The sequence below is a fragment of the Rattus norvegicus genome, chromosome 11, assembly GCF_036323735.1.
Source record: "Rattus norvegicus strain BN/NHsdMcwi chromosome 11, GRCr8, whole genome shotgun sequence".
NCBI classification, from domain to species: domain Eukaryota; kingdom Metazoa; phylum Chordata; class Mammalia; order Rodentia; family Muridae; genus Rattus; species Rattus norvegicus.
In genome coordinates this window covers 49,941,798-49,960,784 of record NC_086029.1, presented here as the reverse complement: position 1 = coordinate 49,960,784, position 18,987 = coordinate 49,941,798, and the positions used below count along the sequence as shown (strand labels likewise).

Here is an 18,987-nt window from a genome sequence, read left to right as displayed (position 1 = left end):
GAATTGAACCTCTGGACTCTACACACACACACACACACACACACACACACACACACACACACACACACATGCGCGCGCGCGCGCGCGCAATAAAATGTTTACACAAGCACCACACATAGTTGCTTGTGCATGTGTGTGCACTCACATGTGTGCACACTGTGTGTATGTGTGTATGTGTGTGTGTGTGTGTGTGAGAGAGAGAGAGAGAGAGAGAGAGAGAGAGGCAGACAGAGGGACAGAGGGACAGAGAGACAGAGAGACAGAGACTGACAGAGAGACGGAGGGAGAGAAAGAGGGACAGAGACAGAGAGAGAAATGAGAGTACCGAGTACTCCCTGCTAACGAAAGTTACAAGGTATCATTCAGAGATATTAAACTCTCTTAACTTTGAAGAAGGATGTCTTGTAATTCTTCCCTTCCTCCCAAATGAAGGAATGAGAACATGAGGAGCTTTGGCTGAAGGTGTTTCAGTGACCATGACACAAGCTGTGTCTGTCCCTGGCCACTGTGGTAGTGATGGGGACAGTAGCCAGTAGTTGAGATTTACTGTCCATCACCAGAATGGAGGTGCTACTTTAAGGGTTTGCTAGGGTGCCCAAAGTTGGGAGGAAGGTGTTGCCATAGTTGCTGACTATTGCACAGTTGTCAAATGGCAGGGTGAGGGTCCTGCCTCCAGGTGTCTTCATTGTAGGACAGTCTTCTACATCAGTTTCACAGAGGGTGAAGCTGGATGTATGACGTTAGAGTCCAGTCCCAGGCCGCTTACTGATAGCTCCAGGGAGGCATTCCGAGCCCAGGTGATGTGGTATGCTAGGTAGTATGGCTTTTACTTTCTTCACAACAAACTTGACTCTTGAATCAGGCCACTTTGATTTCTTTGCAGCTTTTATGCTGCAGATGGCTATGTGAAATTTGCTTTCAAGCTGAGCAATTAAGAGTCATGTTGAGCAAGTGAGATATTGACTTTGAACTCGTTATAAACATATGGAAAATTCGTTTATTTTTCCTTGTCACCCATTTACTTGTTTAAGTTTGGCAACTAACGGGGAGGCTAATGGACTCCTATACCTAATGGTTCTGTGTCCTGCTGAAGAGAGAGACTGGACAGGATAGAGATTTATTTCACATCCATGCTACCTACCAGGGTCTTTCCAACTCCAAGCTCAAAGTCTCTGTCTCTCTTTAAGTACTTTGCATTTCGGATGTTCTGAAGACAAGACATCAATTTTTTTTCAATGCCAAAAAATGTTAGAATCAAAACATTTAGTAAATTTTGAATCAGAGACCAAAATTAGATGGGGATGTATTTTTAGTGGCGGCTCATCAGAAGAAGGCACAGCTTGGTTTTGCTAAGACATGTCTGAGTCCTCCCACAGTGCCATTGTCTAAGTGTCTTAGTGAAGGATATGTAGGACAAATGTCTTGAAGAGTTTAGAAAATACCACCTAGGGATTCTCCTGTGTTCAGCTCAGACGGAAGCTCTCCTAATAAGAGTACCTGTGTACATGTGCACAATTGTGCATGTGCACATGTGTGTGTGTGTGCACATGCATGTGCCTGTGCGTGTGTGTGTGTGTGTGTGCACATGCATGTGCCTGTGCGTGTGTGTGTGTGTGTGCACATGCATGTGCCTGTGCGTGTGTGTGTGTGTGCACATGCATGTGCCTGTGCGTGTGTGTGTGTGTGTGCACATGCATGTGCCTGTGTGTGTGTGTGTGTGCACATGCATGTGCCTGTGCGTGTGTGTGTGTGTGTGTGTGTGTGTGCATGGGTGCACACACATACACATGTATCCATCCATGGGTGATGTTTGCACCAACTCCTCCTGGGTGTTACCTTGTCTTAGGTGATGATTTCAAGGTGGTAGAGTGTGGCTTTTGCTCTGGGTATCCTCTCTGTGTGACACTCAATTTGTGGAACTGGTTAGCACAGTGTTCCAATGGAAGTTGTGCTCTGCATTGCAACCCCTCCCCTTGTTCCCCTTAGACATCTCATGCAACATGGGTATCAGTCCCTAGAAGAGCCACATGACAGACAGCTTAAAGGTTACTTGATTTCCTTTCTGTCTGTCGGCTACAAGATCAAGAACTTAGAGCTATAGTGACATCGATAGTCACTTTCTTATGTAGTGAACCTGTTTATCATAATTGGTAACTTCTTTCTGTGTCCTTGGAACTGTGCTAGTCTTATTTTATCTTCTAATTTGATTGCAAAACAAGTCCTTGAGTGCTTGCTAAAGTTATTGTCATTTGACACGCAGAGGACACCAAGTCTCTAAGGTGAAGCCAAGTCACTTTGTGACTACCCCAAAGCCACAGAGGCTGCAGCTGGCAGAGGCAGACTTTGAACCTAGGAGGTTCAATCCCAGAACCTGAGCTGTGTTCACACAACTGGTCAGGCAACGAGCTCCTAGCATTGACACTGGTTATGAAGAGCACATGCCATATCAAGTGGCAATGTTCGCCCAGAGAACTGGAGATATACTATGCCAGAAGCTGGGATAGTGGATCAATATTTAAACATTACTTTTGTGTTTCCTTGAAGGGAAATGCTAGAAGTGATTGGGGAGTCTTGGGGTTTTTTTTTGTTTGTTTTTTGTTTTTTTTCTTGGGATAATTTTTGGTTTTGAGGCAGCATGCTATAGAGCTTTGGCCGGCCTCAAACTTCTTACATATCTAAATATGATCTTAAATTTCAGATCCTTTTGTCTCTCTCACCCACAGATGCCCACAATTACACCTGTTTTATGGTGTAGTGAGCTAGGGCCTTTTGCACGTTAGACAGACACTCACCCAACAAAGCCTCATTCTCAGCCCTCAGGATTGGTTTTGATCACAGCATTTCTCACAGTTACCTCATTCTCGAGGTAGACTGTTCAGTCCTAGGTTACTGCATACTTTCTACCCCAATCCACTGAGCCAACATCACTTCTAAATCCCAATAAGACAGCGCAGGACACAAGGATATTTTCATGTCAGTCTATTCATTTCTATGGCATTTGACTAAAAATGAAACATCCCAATCACAGAAGAAAATACTAACCTGTCAGCCTGGTATTTTTGACTCACAGTCCCCTCTAGCTTGACTTCCCTGTGGTCTGTTTCAGAAGGTCCTCACAGTCTTTGAATCCCTGTGTCTCAGAAGTCTAAGACCCACTAGATAACCATGTTGGCCCACCTGCCACTGTCCAGAGCAGCCAGCAGGATAGCTTTCACAGGATAGACACTGCCCACTGTCCATTTCCCCCAGGTCACTAAGGATGATCACAGAGCTAAAGTGAGCCTTCACTATGCCCTCAGTTCCTCTATGTTGAAAAGATGATGTTACACTCATTTACACCTCTCCAGATCTCCTCTGACATCCCCAGATCTCCCTCCCCAGACCTCCTCTCATAACCTCTTGCCCCTCCAGACCTTCTTCTTCCTCTTCAGATTTCTTATTTTCCAAGATCTCCTTCCTTCACAGACCTCAGAGTACCCATCTGTCTCCAGAGTCTCAGCCAATGACCTCCTTCCATTTTCTGAGAAGTCAGAAGGACTAGACGACCTTGGTACTGCCCCAGTGTACACAGGTGCCCTCACTCAGTTTCTCATTCATAAGCACCTATACTTATTCTGTTGCCAGTCTTTCAAGCCACTGAGAAAAGAGGGACTTGCTGCAGGGATGGTTGGACACTGAACACAGCACAAACCAAGTGAATTTTACAGTAGTTTAGCCTCATGACCTCCCAGCCAGAGCAAAGACAATTCAGTCATACCGCACAGGACTGTATGAGTTTTCACGCAGGATCAGTGTAATAACCAGGGGAAGCACTCTTTGTACTTAAAAGAGGGGATTCCACTTGGTTGCCTTGGGAAGATGTGATTAGTTTGCTGCTGGACTAAACAAACTTTTCAGGACAGCAGGGAGTTGAATATGTGTGTGTGTGTGTGTGTGTATACACATATAAACATACATACATATGTATATATTCATAAACACATATGTGTATGCATATATAGTATGTTTAGTTGTGTCCACACACATATATGTGTACACATATATTTATATATTTATATAGATGTGTACACATATATTTATGTCTAGATGTGTATACACACATATATGTATGTATGTCTAGATATGTACACACATACATATATGTATGTCTAGATGTGTATATACACATGTATATGTATGTATGTGTAGAGGTATACACAAACACACACACAAACACACACACACGCACACACACACACACACACACACACACACACACACACACACACACACACACGCACCTGACCCAGACTGTGTGTAGGCAGGGACTTATCTACAAGAAGCAAGAGGAATGGGGTTGGGGATTTAGCTCAGTGGTAGAGCGCTTACCTAGGAAGCGCAAGGCCCTGGGTTCGGTCCCCAGCTCCGAAAAAAAGAACCAAAAAAAAAAAAAAAGAGGAAGAGCTAGTAAACCACTGAGGCACCTCTAATGTTAATCAATACAAGGCACCATTTAAGATTGAATCTTAAATGCAGGCTCCATGCTGCAGTGTCATCTATACTACCTTGCCACATAAGGATATAGACCCAAGCTTTGCCCTTCTCAAAGTCCAAACTGACAGCATAGTCAGCATCCTTCATCTCTCATCCCCTAAGAACTTTGTCTTTCAGAGTATGACCTCACCCTTGACCCCTGCTACTGACCTCACCCTTGACCCATACCATAATCCCACCCAATACATCAACATCTCTCTGCAAGGAACAGAAAATGAAAACCACACTCCCATCAACACATTTTGCTCATTTGTTTCTCCGAGGATGCTTCTTCTTCTTCTTTTTTTTTACATTCGAAATAGAAGAATCAGTCATATATGTGGGTGCCCCTTAAGCTTACACTGGTGCAAATCCCTGGCGAAGGTTCCCTCTGTTACTGATGGATGCGTAGCCCACACTCTTTTGTTGTTTGTGTAGCATATAAAGTCATCTGAACAAGCCTTTGTACATCATGGTCACAACCACACCCTCGTCTCTGTTTCCCTCACTGTAGACAAGACACTGGCATGCACTTTGAGGCCATTTTGACTCATTTTCTGCCCTCGTTGTTCAGTCTTGGACATGTGCTTAGCCATCTTTATCATTTCATGGGAGATATTCTTGCAAACATTCTAGTGACCTTGCTCTTCTCATTTTTACTGTGCTCCCTCAAATGTGGTTCACTCCTTCTGGGATATCTTCCCTTGGGTCCTGGGTGCTATGCTTTGTGGCTTCTCTTTGACCTCCCTTGCAGCTCATTTTCTTTGGGACGCTAAATGTGATGTTCCTAGGCCCAGCTCCCTTCCTTCCCTTCCTACAGCACTCCAGGTAGGCTCAGGCATCAGATGAATGGATGAATGAATGAATGAATGAACGAATGAATGAATCTGAGACAACTGCCCTGCTCAAATCTGGCCACATCTTTCCCACTAAGTTCCCATCCAGACCCTCCAGACCCCCAGATACAGCTGTTGACTCATTGTCTTCCCAGGTAACTTTCCAGAAATCTATTTCTCCTTCTCTAAGAGTCTGAATTTTTCTCTTCTCCTGCCCCTATCTCACAGTTTTGCCATCTACACCTGAGTGACTCTTCACTTGTTGCATAGGACAGGAGTTCTGAAACCATCTTTCTATCTCCCTTGCTCTCCACCCATTTTATTTTCATTAGCATATGTCAATCATGCAAACTGACATGCTTGATGATGACATTCCTATGCTAATGTATACTGTACTTAGATCACACTCATTACTCCGTCACACTTTCTCATATCCCCCTTTTCTTCCTTCTCTCCTTCTTTGCACCCTTTAATTGTCCTTTTACTTTCATGCCTTTCTTTCCTCTAGATTCCATGGATGAAAGGAAACATCCTATACCTGATGTCATGGTTTAAATGAAAAATGTCCCCTGTAGACTCATGTATGTGAACAGCTAGTCCTCGGTTGGTCCTTGCTGTTTGGGAAGGCTATGGAGCCTATAGGAAGTGGAAACTAGCTGGAGGAAGTGTGTCAGTAGGGGTGGTCTTTGAATGTTTGTACCTTGGCCCCATTTCCTGTTACCTTTCTCTCCTCCTCTTCTTCCTCCCCCAACCCCCACCTGCCCTTCTCTACTTCTTATATTACTGCCAGACCAACCTCATGCTCCCATTTTTTCCCCACTACTATGCACTTCTTCCCTCTGGAACTGTAAGCTAAAATATTCCATCTTCTCTTCTAAGCTCTTCTGTTTTATTGTCCTGTCACTAGAACAGAGAAGTAACCCAAACTGCCTTTGTGTCTCTGGCTGTTGTCACCTCCCATGATCTCAGTTCCTTTTGTACATGTTGTTGACATCTTGCATTTACCCTGCCAGCACGTCTGAGTGACTATCCCCAGAGTCTGCCCATCTCTTTGCTTCCACCTCTATCCCTGCCACCCTCTAGCCTGGCTAATGCCGCACCCCCCCCCCCCCAAGGCTGTCATGCTTACTCTCAGCCAGGTCTTCTCCATGGCCCAGAGAGAGCCTCTTTCTTCCTGTGCTTGAAACCTCCTACTTCCAGGAAGCAAGATCTCCCAATTCCAGCCTGCAAAACCTCCATCCAGTGTGTCAGCAGAGGATGGAGACATTCAGTATGGAGTAGCCTTGTCTAACTTTCCTTTCATCTATCTTGAGCTTCTGAGTACTTTCCCTATCATACTGAGCTGTTTCCCACTACAGCACCATTTTAAAATTAAAAACAAATTAGAGTCGCATACATGAGAACTGTATTTATATCACTACCTCCCTTTTCCCTCCCTATGTTCCCCCTTTTACTCAAATTCATGGTCACTTCTTTAATTTTCACTGTGTTTCACACACACACACACACACACACACACACACACACACACGAGTAAGAGAGAGACAGAGAGATGAGGCAGAGAGATAAAGAGACGGAGGGAGAAATTGTGAAGATGTCTGAGTATATTATATAAGAGATGAAAAAATCATCTGACAAAGTTGAAACAGTGAAGATAACTTGGAAAATAGGCTTGACCATATTTCTGCCTTTGGAGCGGGTTACTCCAAGATTACTGATGACATTTTGAGGCAGTTGGCTAAGTTAAAGGCATGATAACATGCCCCTGCCTGTGCTTCAGAGAGCAATGGCTTCTTAAGGAAACTTAACTCCTTGTTGTCAAAGATGCCTAAATTGATCTAGTCTGTATGGGTCCCTGCATCTACCTGATTTGCTACTTGTCTTTTCTCCTGGTTGTGGGGTTTGTTCGGCCATAGGTAATGCTTGTGTTTTGTCCTCGATCTACCTTTAGGGCTTTGATCTTTGACCCTTTGGGTTGCTGTCACACAAACAAAGTTTTCACTCACCTATCCTAGCCCATATAGTCTCTGCCCACAGCGTGTCACCGTCCCACCTCATCCCATCATTTTTGTGGTGGCAAGCCCTTTCTGAAAACCACGATCTGTGTTTTCTAGAACCATGGACCATGGAGATGGAGGAGACTTAGGAGTCTATCTATTGTCAATTCTTATTTGTGGACAAGTAGGAGGTAAAGATGGACGATAATAACTGACTGCCTCAAGAAGACAGTGACACTCGGGAGACAAAGGCAGATGGATCTTTGAGTTTGAGGCCAGTCTTGTCTACATAGAGATTTCCAGGTCAGTCAGGGCTACACAGAGGACCCTGTCTTAAAAAACCCAAAAATCAAGAATCAAAAAACAAACAAAAACACCCAAAACCTAAAAAACCAAAATCCAAACAAACAACCATCACTACCACCACCACAAAAACCCAGTATGTCAGGCATAGAAACACCAGCATTCGCCTTAATTCCAAGCCCTTGGGAGGCAGATGCAGGAGGATCTCTGTGAGTTCAACCTTGACTACATAGAGTAGTCCAGGACAGCTAGGGCTATACAGTGAGACCTGACCTTGTCTCAAAAATAAAATAAAACAAGTAACAACCACAACCACAACTTCAGAAAACACAGCATGGTTTAGACAGAGCTAGTCCACAAACAAAGCTGACCATCTCATCTTCCAACTAGTGATTTCAGCACATCAAGTGTGTGATCAAGAGGGCTATTATGAGGAATTAGAGACCTCCCCAGTAGGGCCTATCACTGCTGACATTTGTGGCTGTGTTCAGTTACATGATAACCCAGTTAGGAAGATGTTAGCCTCACAAGTATGAGGACCTGAGTCCAATCCCCAGAACTCGTGTTAAAACAAATGCTGCACGTGGTGCTACACAATTATAATTATATTACTAAGGAGGCAAAACCAGGTAGATTCTATTCACTTGGTGGCTATATCAGTGAGCTCCAGGCCAGTGAGAGACCCTTTCTCAGCCAAAAAGTTGGGCAGCATCCCTGAAACACCACTCAACATTGCACTTTGACCTCTTACACACAGTTGCAACACACAAGAACACACAGTCATATACACATACACACAAGGTACACACACACACACACACACACACACACATACACACCCATTGAATAAATCAATGCAAATCAATATATACACTATGTATTGTATGATGCAACCCAACAGTGTAGCCCATAGTGTTCCTCGCCAATGGTATAAGTAGGTTCTTCTTAGAAGTTTCCATAGTCAGTAACTTGATGGCATTTGCTGTGTGTTCCTTAATTCCTGGCTGAGCGGGAAATGACTGCTGCTACTGGAGATGCGCACAGCTGTTCATGTTGCCCTTGTTCGTCCCGGACTCTGTGCCTTCTAAGGTGAAAGTCTAGAGGGTGGTCTTGATAATGCAGCCTTTTCCTGTCATCTGGGAGAGATCGGTGCATTTGCGAAGTGTTCCTCTCTGGGTGCAAACCACAGCTGTGGTTTGAGGCGATCTGTGTTCAATTATAGCAAAATGTTAAATTAGCTGAAAGACAATTTTTCTGGTCACTTGAATTTGCCTTTTAGACTTCATTAATCATTCAGTAATTAAATCACTCATGTTAACCCATGCCAACCAGTCTTCAAATACTCAGCTTTCTGTCATTTGTTAGACTTTTCCTGCACAATTAGCCTGGGGCCATGGTCTTCCTCTGTTGAAGCCCTGGGTTGTTGGAAGTCTGCTCCAGGCATGTCTTATCAGGCAATGAATCCAGCGCTCTTTGTACTTCCATGGATAATGGTTTACTAAATCTTATTCAACCTATGAAAATCCCTTCCTTATAAAATAAAGACGTGCTCAATTTAAAATGAACTAAGTATCATTCCAAAGAACCTATTTCATTCTGAGTTCACTGACCTTTTATGGATAGTTAATACTATCTTAAGTTTTATTAATAGTCTAAATAATATTGCTTTTCGTGAAAGATATTGTCAGTAGTCTCCTGTTTTCACTCCAGCTCTGGTGAGAGTTGAAGACAGAAGACTAGACTAGCTGATGACACAACGTTGGAAGTTTATGTCTAAACTTTGATCAACCGCCTATTCTAAGAAGTTGTGAGGAACCTTAAACTATAGTTAGATAAATGTCTTAAGTGACTTTAAGCATTTATTTTGTTGTTCGTTTTGAGAATGCCATACACCAGTACTAAATTCACAGCATTTATTTTGGTTCCGCCCTCTCCCCGCTCCAATTTTTTCTATGTGCCTCCCATTCTCTCTTAAACTTACGCACAATGCTTCCGGGTGACATTACAACATGGATATGGGAAATTTCACAAGGCACTAACTACCCCTAGATCGAGAACCACAGGCAACCAACGACTAATGAGAGAGGAAGAATCTGTCTTCTCCTGGGACAAGCCCCCAGATAGATTAGCCAATCCCAAGCAGTTATTTTACACACACACACACACACTGGTTAGCAATGACCAGTATATTATATACATTACATATATATATGTATGTGTATATATATATATATATATATATATATATATATATATATATACACATACACACACACACACACACTGGTTAGCAATGACCAGTATATTATATACATTACATATATATATATACATATATATATACATATATATATATATACATATATATATATATACACACATACATACACACACACACTGGTTAGCAATGACCAGTATATTATATACATTACATATATATATATATATATATATATATATATATATACACATACACACACGCACACACACACACACACACACACACATTCGACTAAAGACTGTCTTATTTTTAAAAGAATACTCACCCATCAGGAAGGGCAGGCTCACCTCCATGAAGTCCCTTGAGGAAGGCAAGATCCTTTCCACAGTGAAGCCAGAAGCTTTTGCTACTGGGAGGTTTGGGAAATGAGTGTGTGATATTCAGTTTTCCTTCTTCTTGCTCCTCTAAATGATGACAAATTGCCTGGCTGTAAATTTTAAAGTCCCTAAATGGCATTTTTTATCAAAGCCTTTCTCACAAAATGCTTACTGGAAGAGATTTAGAAATCTTGGGAGGCTGGGTGGCGGGAGCGAGCTGGGCTGATTATTATGCACCGTGACACAGTGCGTTATGCATTACGCACAGTGCATTATGCATGGTTCTTGCTCTTCTGCCTTTTAAACTCTTGTTATGGATGATGAAGCTAATTTAAATGGACAAACGGGGGCTCTCCTGCGCATTACCCCTGTGATGTCATATTCTTCCTCCAAGGAGTTTCGAGGCTGCCTCCCTTGGAAGCTTCCCAAACACACACATTTTAGTAAGACACTTTAATAATTAGCTTAGAGATCATTGTCAGTCAGGGGGAAATAACCTTTTATCATAGGTGCTTTGAAAGTGGCGCGTTCCAGGGAAGAAAAGAGCTGTGCAATCTGCACTCGTGTTGGCTGCTGGCTTCCCTTTCCCTCCTGGCGTTTGTGTGGAATAAAATACTACAAATGGGGGAGAGCATGAATAAGGAGAAGAGTGGGTGTAGAAGGGGAAGCCAGAGCTGTCAAATTGTTAAGACAAATGGGGCTTAGAGAATCCTAATTAAACCTGAAATTGCTTAGAAACAGGAAGTATGCATTCCTAATTGCTGGGACCAGTTTTGTTTTTTTTTAAAGACCTAATTTACTCTGTGTCTTTAAGTAAGGATAACCCATTATTTGGCTGTCCCAGATTTCAATCTTTAACCCACTGAGGAGGTGAAGAGAGTGTCTTTTAAAAGGCTCCGAATATCACGTGAGCATCAGATAAAAAGTCACAACGGAGCAGGGCTCAAAGCTGCCTGTAGAGTTCTGTTTTTAATATTCTTCTCCTCTGTGGAGTCTGGTTATAGCCTTGGAAAAGCAATGTCCACATGCTTGGTGATATTCGTTGCACATTAAAGCACAAATGCCAGCATTCTTGAAATGAGAAGGAAAACAAGTTTGTTCTAAAGACACCCCTGTGTGTGACTTCGGGAGTAATGGTGGGTGAGGACTATGCTTCCAGGGAGGGTTCTGTGGCCTCAGAAGTGGATGGGAATAGCTCCCTCTTCTCCTCCATCATGGAGATGATCAGCTACCCCCCACTCCTTTTGTATTTAGGGACAGAGAGGACTTCAGTCCTTGAAGTCTCCAGATCTTCATTAGAAGACTCAGAACAGTTCAGGATGGATCACTGACCCTTCTTCGCATCTCCATCCAAGCTTCCAACTTCATCACTGCTTTCATTATTTTCAAAGGTCAAATTAGACACAGATCCTCCCCTTAAATCCAACCTCCTCTTCTGTGTCTTCTGATGTTGTTTCCATCGAAGACAACACTACTTCTGGTTGTGTTCTGATTTTGGGGGTCTCAGGAGACCTCAGCCATGCTACCTTGCTGGGGTGATGGAACATGAGTGGTTCGAATTCACTGAACTCTTTCTAAACAATAGACCCCAGGTTAAAAATGTGTGATTCCTAACTCTAATTATCACAGAAAATCCACTCTGCTTGCCTCACAGAAAGTCAAAGGATTGCTCAGGGTCATAGAGGTGACCTCAGATCGGCAACACTGGGATGATGTTAAAGACCTAAGTCCTTATGCTCTGTTTCATGACATGATTATAAAGAAGTACAATGGTCATAACTCCCATGAAAAGACCCAAGAAAAGGGAACTGACTGGTGTCTGATGCTGTTATTATTACCTTTTCAAGATCTTCCTTGGAAAGCAGACCCAATCACAATTGCTCCAAAAGCTCTGGGCATGTATTGATGTAGATCGTCTTTTAGTTTCCTGATAGAGGAGGTGAGAGCCTTGCCCTGGGTAATGAAGGGATAGCACTTGTTCTTGTGCATGGGACAGACTCCGTGTCTCCAAGCAGCCTGCCTTGGATGCCTTACCTATGTCTGCCCAGGTTGTGGCTGTATGAAGAAGGGACCTCCTGGTGAAATAGATAGCTTAGTGTGGGAGAAGATGACTTGGCTATGGTGGTCTGTAGATAGTCTCCATGCTGAGATAGTCACCTAGGAACTGGTCCTTTGTGATCTCCATGCCTTGGGATTGGACACCTGCAAAGACAACAAGAAATAAAATGGTGACATCCTGAAGGTGGGGTTCGGCAGGGAGGAGCCTCTGCATTCTAGGCGGCCCCTCCCTCAGCACTGTAGAAGTTGAGCCCGTCCTTCTGATGCAGATCATAGAGGTTTAGAAAATTCTACCTGTGGTCCTTGTCCATGGGGTATTCTCATTGATATGTGAACCTCCTCTACTTTCAAATACTGCAATTGCTTCCCATGTAATTTAGTTATCGACGTGGTACCCAATAGCAACTCTTTCCTGCATTTTTCTTTGTTAAATTGGAGGTCAGTCTGTGTGGGTTCAGGTCATTGCGTTCTCTGGTCTCCTTCCTGTGACAGAAGGCACCTAGGTGATGATAAGTGGTCCAGGTGTTTTGATTTTTACTCATGCAGGGTGTGGTCCACATTTGTCTCATGCTCTCGTAATCAGCTCAGTTGCTGTTCTGTTATTTTCCTTCCCCGCCCCCCGTCTCTTCATTTCTAGCACTCACTAAAATCTTCTCGTGTCTATCACTCATTTTCCTTCAGTGATACTCTTCAGGCTCCATGTGACAGAAAAGGTAGACCTTGCTCATCCACACCAGACCACATCTTTGAATGAGCTATGAAAACCACCCTTAATTCCATCAATGAACAAACAATATTTCTTTTTCTCATGCTATTTCTTTTTCTGGTTAGGTTTCAACTCTACTGAGCTTTTCTCTCTTACATTAAGAGTTTGGGTTTCCACACGAATACTTCTTATCATCTTAATGACAACACTTGTAAGTGAGCCTGTGAGAATTTTAGCTTCAGGCTAAATGTTGAGAAGGTGCTTTGAAAGTCTTACAAAAGGAGCAGTGGGAAGTGTCCCCAGCTGGGGAGGATGTGCAGTCCTGTGGCTCTCCTTGGGGAGAATCAGGTTGGTGAGTGCCCACCCAGCCCTGCTGGCTGACAAATGTGCAGCTGCTCCTTTGCATGCTCCAGTTGCATTTCTCATGGTTGTGTGCCTTTTATGTCCATGCCTCTGCCTCCTGCTTCCTCTCAGGCATTAGTGACCGCTTGGCTGCAGCAGTGAGTTTCAACGGTGCCTGTGAGTGCTTAACATTTTCCAGGGACTAAAAGATTCCATGATTGGGCTCACCTCCCACTCTACATACCTCTAATGGTTGTAGGTTGAGTTCTGAGATTCTCTAGTTGAGTGACAATCATCGGAGCCAATCAACTTCATCCTTGGCTGGGGTTGTCTGGGCTTTAAAGCATTAGAATTCCTTAGACCCAGCCCCAGGCTCTCCTCCATCTCCTACCAATCTTCTGGATGAAAATGAACTTACTCAACTCACTATTGCCATCTCTCTTTTTAGCTGCTGACCTGATATATCTTTAGCCATGTGTCCACTCAGAACTCTCAATATCAGTTCCAGAGTGGGCAGTCCTGACCAAGCTTTGTCTTCTCCTTCTGTAACCCAGAAGGAGAGTACTGTGAAGGATGGAGTGATATTGTTTACATGTTTCCAAATATAGCACTGGAGGTGAAAAGAGTTGGGTGTCACAGTACCCTGGTGTTACTGCTGTGGTAGAGGGCCTGAGGTTTGGGGTCAGAGGCCAGTAGAAGCCTCTATTATGTATGCTCTTGATCTGGAAACATGAAAGCCAGTTTGTAGATGCTAAGTTGAAGTGGATTGTGAGGTCAGAAGCTAGACCAGATGGTCCTAGTGGGGGATGGAGAGAAGGAGGGAGGGAAGAAGGGAGGGAGGGAGGGAGGGAGAGAGAGAGAGAGAGAGAGAGAGAGAGAGAGAGAGAGAGAGAGAGAGAGAGAGAGAGAGAGAGAATGAATTTCCAGGAAGATTAAGGACAAGGATCTAAGGATCTAAATTCAGATCTGCCGGCTGTGGAAGTTTCAGAGTTCTACCCAACCTTCCAGTATTCTGCTTCACCAAACTACACAACAGACTCATGCTCTATGAGTTCATTTTTTGGGGGGGCATGCTGTGCCTTTTCCCCCCAGTGAACCTCTAGAAAAAAAGCAACTTAGGTTCCCAGGTTCCCCTGAGGGACTTTTCTCCCTGAAGATGAATATGCTGTCCAGTCTATGATAGAACATACTAGGTACCTGGTGGGCCAAGGGCAAGTTTTCTCAGCATGAAAGTTGTATTGGCTAATGATGGTTAACAGGGAATAGCTAAAAGATCTTTTGCTCTGACACAAGAGCACCCATGCAGGCTGTCAGATATGTAGAACTCTCAGCTTTTGCTGTTGCAGAGTACCCTACTCCTTGTTCTTCTTCAGTGACAGTCCTTTGGCCCAAAGTCAGTCAGAAACACTATAAATCATGCTGATGGGATTTTCCCTCAAAGACTGACTGGCTATGACCTTATCTAAATGATCTATTCCTTTCTGGCCGGCACCATTGCTCTTTGCCAAAATGCTTTTTTCATGAGTCCCTTGCAAGTATTATTTAATGTCCTGGATATAATGCCCATTTTACTCACCATTAGAATTCAACTCAATAAATAATTATTGAATAATCACAATAGGCAAAGACTTTGCTGACTGTAACAACAAAAGGCCGTGACAGTTGACAAAATCTGGGAGGGGACATAGGCAATGCACAAAAGCCTACAGTGTGAATCAGGAAATGTTGGATCTGGGGAATCATAGGCTCAGTTTACCAGACATTTATTCATTATTTAGTTTTATTTTTATAATTTTATAAACTCCATTGAGGTTTTTTTTTTACAGACTATGATTCACTTGCTTAAAGCAAACAATTCACCAATTCATCATTTATGCTATGTGTGTGTGTGTATGTGTGTAATTTACCAATTCTTGTGTAGTTTACAGTGTTGCAAGTCTGTCCGTGAGTTCTACTCCTAGAGTCACCCAGAATTACCTTGTGCACAATCTTCAGTCCCTTCCCACCCTTGATCCCCAGTACACAACCTTTCTCAACTCCTTTCTCATATATTGTTCAGGTCTTTCTGCAGATGCCATAGAATTGGATTCAATAAGTGGATTCACATAAGTGGGGTCTGCTGTCTTGGCTCCTCTCCCTGGCACAGCATCCTCAAGGCTCAGTGTGCAGGAAGCATCTCTGTTCATTTCCTTTTACGTGTCAAATAGAATCCCATACATGATGCATGGCATTTCGGTTGTTCATTAGGCAGCTGATTGACATTTGGGTTGTTTCTACTTTGGCTGCTCTGTATAGAATTTTGCTATGAAAATCCATACAGAAGGTTTTGTCTACACATGTCCCTTCATTTCTCTTAGGTAGAAACATAAGAGGTGAGATGCTGGATTGCATGGTGAACTTATGAGTAACTTTTAAAGAAATGGCAAAATACATTTTCCAAAATGAGTATGCCATCCTACACACCACTGTCAGGGGTTGAGGCCCCAGTTTCTCCACATCTTCGTCAGTATTGCATTGATGAACTTATTTTTATAGATACTTTAGTGAGAATGAGGTCACATGGTCATTTAAATCTGTAAGTGATTTTGGGCACCTGCTCATTCTTCCTCTTATTCACTGAGATGTGGCTGTGTTGTGCTGGGATCCCCTAGTCTTCCTCTCACCCATCCTAAGAAACCAGAGCTGGTGGGTGTGGGCTGACTCTGAGGGCAGAGCAAGGTTTTATCTAAAGAGACAACAGGTCAAGGATTATTCAAAACAGTCAAAAAGTTGGTTATAGAAGAAAATGTAGGCATGGCCTGGCGGCCATCCCACTTGGCATATTGCTAAGTAAGAAACACGACACACTGTGCTCCTCAAGTCAGAACCTGGAATTCTGAAGCAGCCAGTCACTAGCCTGTAGAGCAGTCTGCACCTCCACATCTCCTGTCATGTGCTCCTTCCGCATAGAGATCCTGGTGGTTGGAGCTCTCACTATCCCATCTGAGGTAAATGCTAGCCCATCACAGGTGATAGGCTTCCTCTATCTAAAGTTTGTTCACAATAAAGCAGATGCTATCCACTGAAACCATCTTAGAATGGTTTATCTACAAGCTCTTTATCGACCCATGGGCATTGCTGTCTTGGTGAGGGATGCTCCAGTAATGATGGGAGTTGGTGTGATGCTGCTGGCAGTGGTGTGACAATAGAGAAGGCGTAGAACTGTCTCTGAGAGGAGAGGGTCAGATCCAGCATGAAGACTGGCACTCTATTGGGTTTCAAAGTCAGCTGCCCCTCTCTTGGTCTGGAAGAGCAAATCACTGGCTCATATGTTCTAAAAGGCTAATATATATTCCTGGATATAGGTGTTTTAAATATTTAAATTTATTTTTAAATGACGTGTGTGTGTGTGTGTGTGTGTGTGTGTGTGTTGTGTATGGTATGTGTGTGTGCTGTGTGTATGCATATGCCATGCCAAGGTACACACATGCAGGTCAGAGGAAAACTTGCAGAAACTGGTCCTCTTCTTGCATCATGTGGGTCCTAGACTGAACTGAGGTCGTCAAGTGGGTAGGGTTATTCCACAAGGTAGAGAATAGCAGTGGGCCTACAAGCCGGTTCTGTTGAGCGGAACCCAACTACTGAGTAATCCCAGAATGTTAAGCCTTTGGACAAGGAAAGCATGTTTCAAGTTGTATGCAGGAGAGTTATATCAAGTATGATCGATTTTGCTTCATTTTTGTATTTGTTTGAGATTATGTGTGGTTTTTTAAAAGCTGGAAAAAAAAAAGATAGGTATGCTGTGGTATCAGGTTGTCAAGGGTGGACCTGTGGTGGTTAATTTTGATTTTCAGCTTGATTAGATTGAGACATTCTTAGGAGATTTGTGGAACATGCCCACAGCTGTTTCCCAAAGTGATTAGACCACAAAGCCTTCATTCTAATGGCAATTAAGTCCACTGATGGAGCCAAATCCAAGATGGACGAATAAGAGGTAGTGGGGTAGTGGAAAGTGTGCCAGGTTCAAGGAAGTAGGGCATTGAAATACATCTTTGAAGGGTTGGTCAATCCGTCTATCAATCTTTCAATCAATTTATCATCTATTTATCTATCATCTATCTAGATATCTAGATATCTATTTGTCTATCATCTAGTTAATGTGTATAAATACACTGTCACTGTCTTCAGACACATCAGAAGAGGGCATCAGATTCCATTACAGATGGTTGTGAGCCATCGTATAGTTGCTAGGAATTGAACTCAGGACGTCTGGAAGAGCAGTCGGTGCTCTTAACTGCTGATCCATTTCTCTAGCCCAGAAGGGTGTATCTTGACTGGATCGTTTCTTGTCTTTGATAGGCTTCTTGATTTCCAGGAGCTGAATAACTTTGATAGTCTGCACTCTTTCTGCTATGACAGACTGAAAGCATGAGCCAAACTGGATCATGTTCTTCTCCCTTACGGTGCTTCAAGCATTCTGTCACAGCAACAGCCACCTGCTCAACACAATAGGTTTCTACATATTCTAGCATCTTTACAATTCTATAGGAGTATTTCAGTAATTTTTACCTAAACAAACCATCCTGATGCCTAACATAAACATACTGGTTGTTACAGACATTGAACCCAAAGGAGAGGAGGGGAAGGAATGGGGGGAGGGGAGAATTTTTGACTATTGAGCAGATGATATCATGAGTATTGTAGCATGGTCCTTCCCTATGTGATCAGGTGTTGTAATTCTATAGTGGAACTGAGTCACTTCTCTTGACTGTCTGTGTCACCCTTTTGTGGGTGCTTTCTAAGACTTATGGTAGATGACTTGAGGCACTGTCTATTGTACTCAGGTGGCAGAGTAGCCTCCTAGTCCCGTTGTTGTCGTTTTTTTTTTTTTTTTTTTTTTTTTTTTTTTTTTTGAGATGAGAGCAGATGATACTCAGAGGCATTGTTCTCCTCTTTGTAAAGCAAAAGTCAGTGATCACATGTGCGTCCATGGAATGGCGGATGTTCTGTAATTGCTCTTAAAAAAGGATGAGTTCTCAGCCATGCAGCACCTTTGGAAGTCTGGGGAAGGAGGCAGAGAGGCTTAAGAAGGAAAATTCTTTTTCTGGAAATTGAATTGGTTCATTTTTACTGATGTTTTCCCAAAGAAATAATGGCTTCATGCCAATCTAAAATACCAGCCACAGTACATAAATAAACAAATAATAAATAAATAAATCCACCAGTAACTAACCAACCAACAAAATGGCTGCTCCAACCAGAACCCTGTCTCCTGTGCCACACTGCCTTGTTGTTGGGTGTTAAAAAACAGGATGATGCAACCACGTTCTAACCTTGGAGTTCCTGCATAGAAATTGGGAGTCTGCAGATGTGTTTAATCTAGGCTCTTGAGAGAGTTGGAGGCAGCCTGGGCTAGAATCTCAGTCATGAAATAAAAAAAAAATAGAAGGAACGGGAAAATTAAGGAAGCACTAATTTTAAATGCCTGACAAAAAAATTCCAGATTTTTTTGACAGTCTAATATGTTAAAATTTACAAGTGTTTTCTTCCTGTTTTTCTTTTTTGGTTCATATGTTTCAAATAGTTTACAGACTTCAAATATACAGAATTTATTGGCTTTTTTCCCCAAAATATGTACAAAAACAGATTTAACCCT

General features: G+C 43.0%; 1 protein-coding gene and 1 long non-coding RNA gene across 6 annotated transcripts in view; one reads left to right on the top strand and one right to left on the bottom strand.

Moving 5' to 3' along the window:
- The window catches only part of Dscam (DS cell adhesion molecule), a 585,477-nt gene that overhangs the window by 16,077 nt on the left and 550,413 nt on the right, over nt 1-18,987 (top strand). The window lies entirely within an intron of this gene.
- Nucleotides 8,510-10,615, bottom strand: LOC120095544 (uncharacterized). The gene is made up of 2 exons (XR_005491082.1): nt 10,195-10,615; nt 8,510-8,854 (listed from the first exon to the last, which is right to left on the bottom strand). It is a non-coding gene; the product is annotated as an uncharacterized LOC120095544 (long non-coding RNA).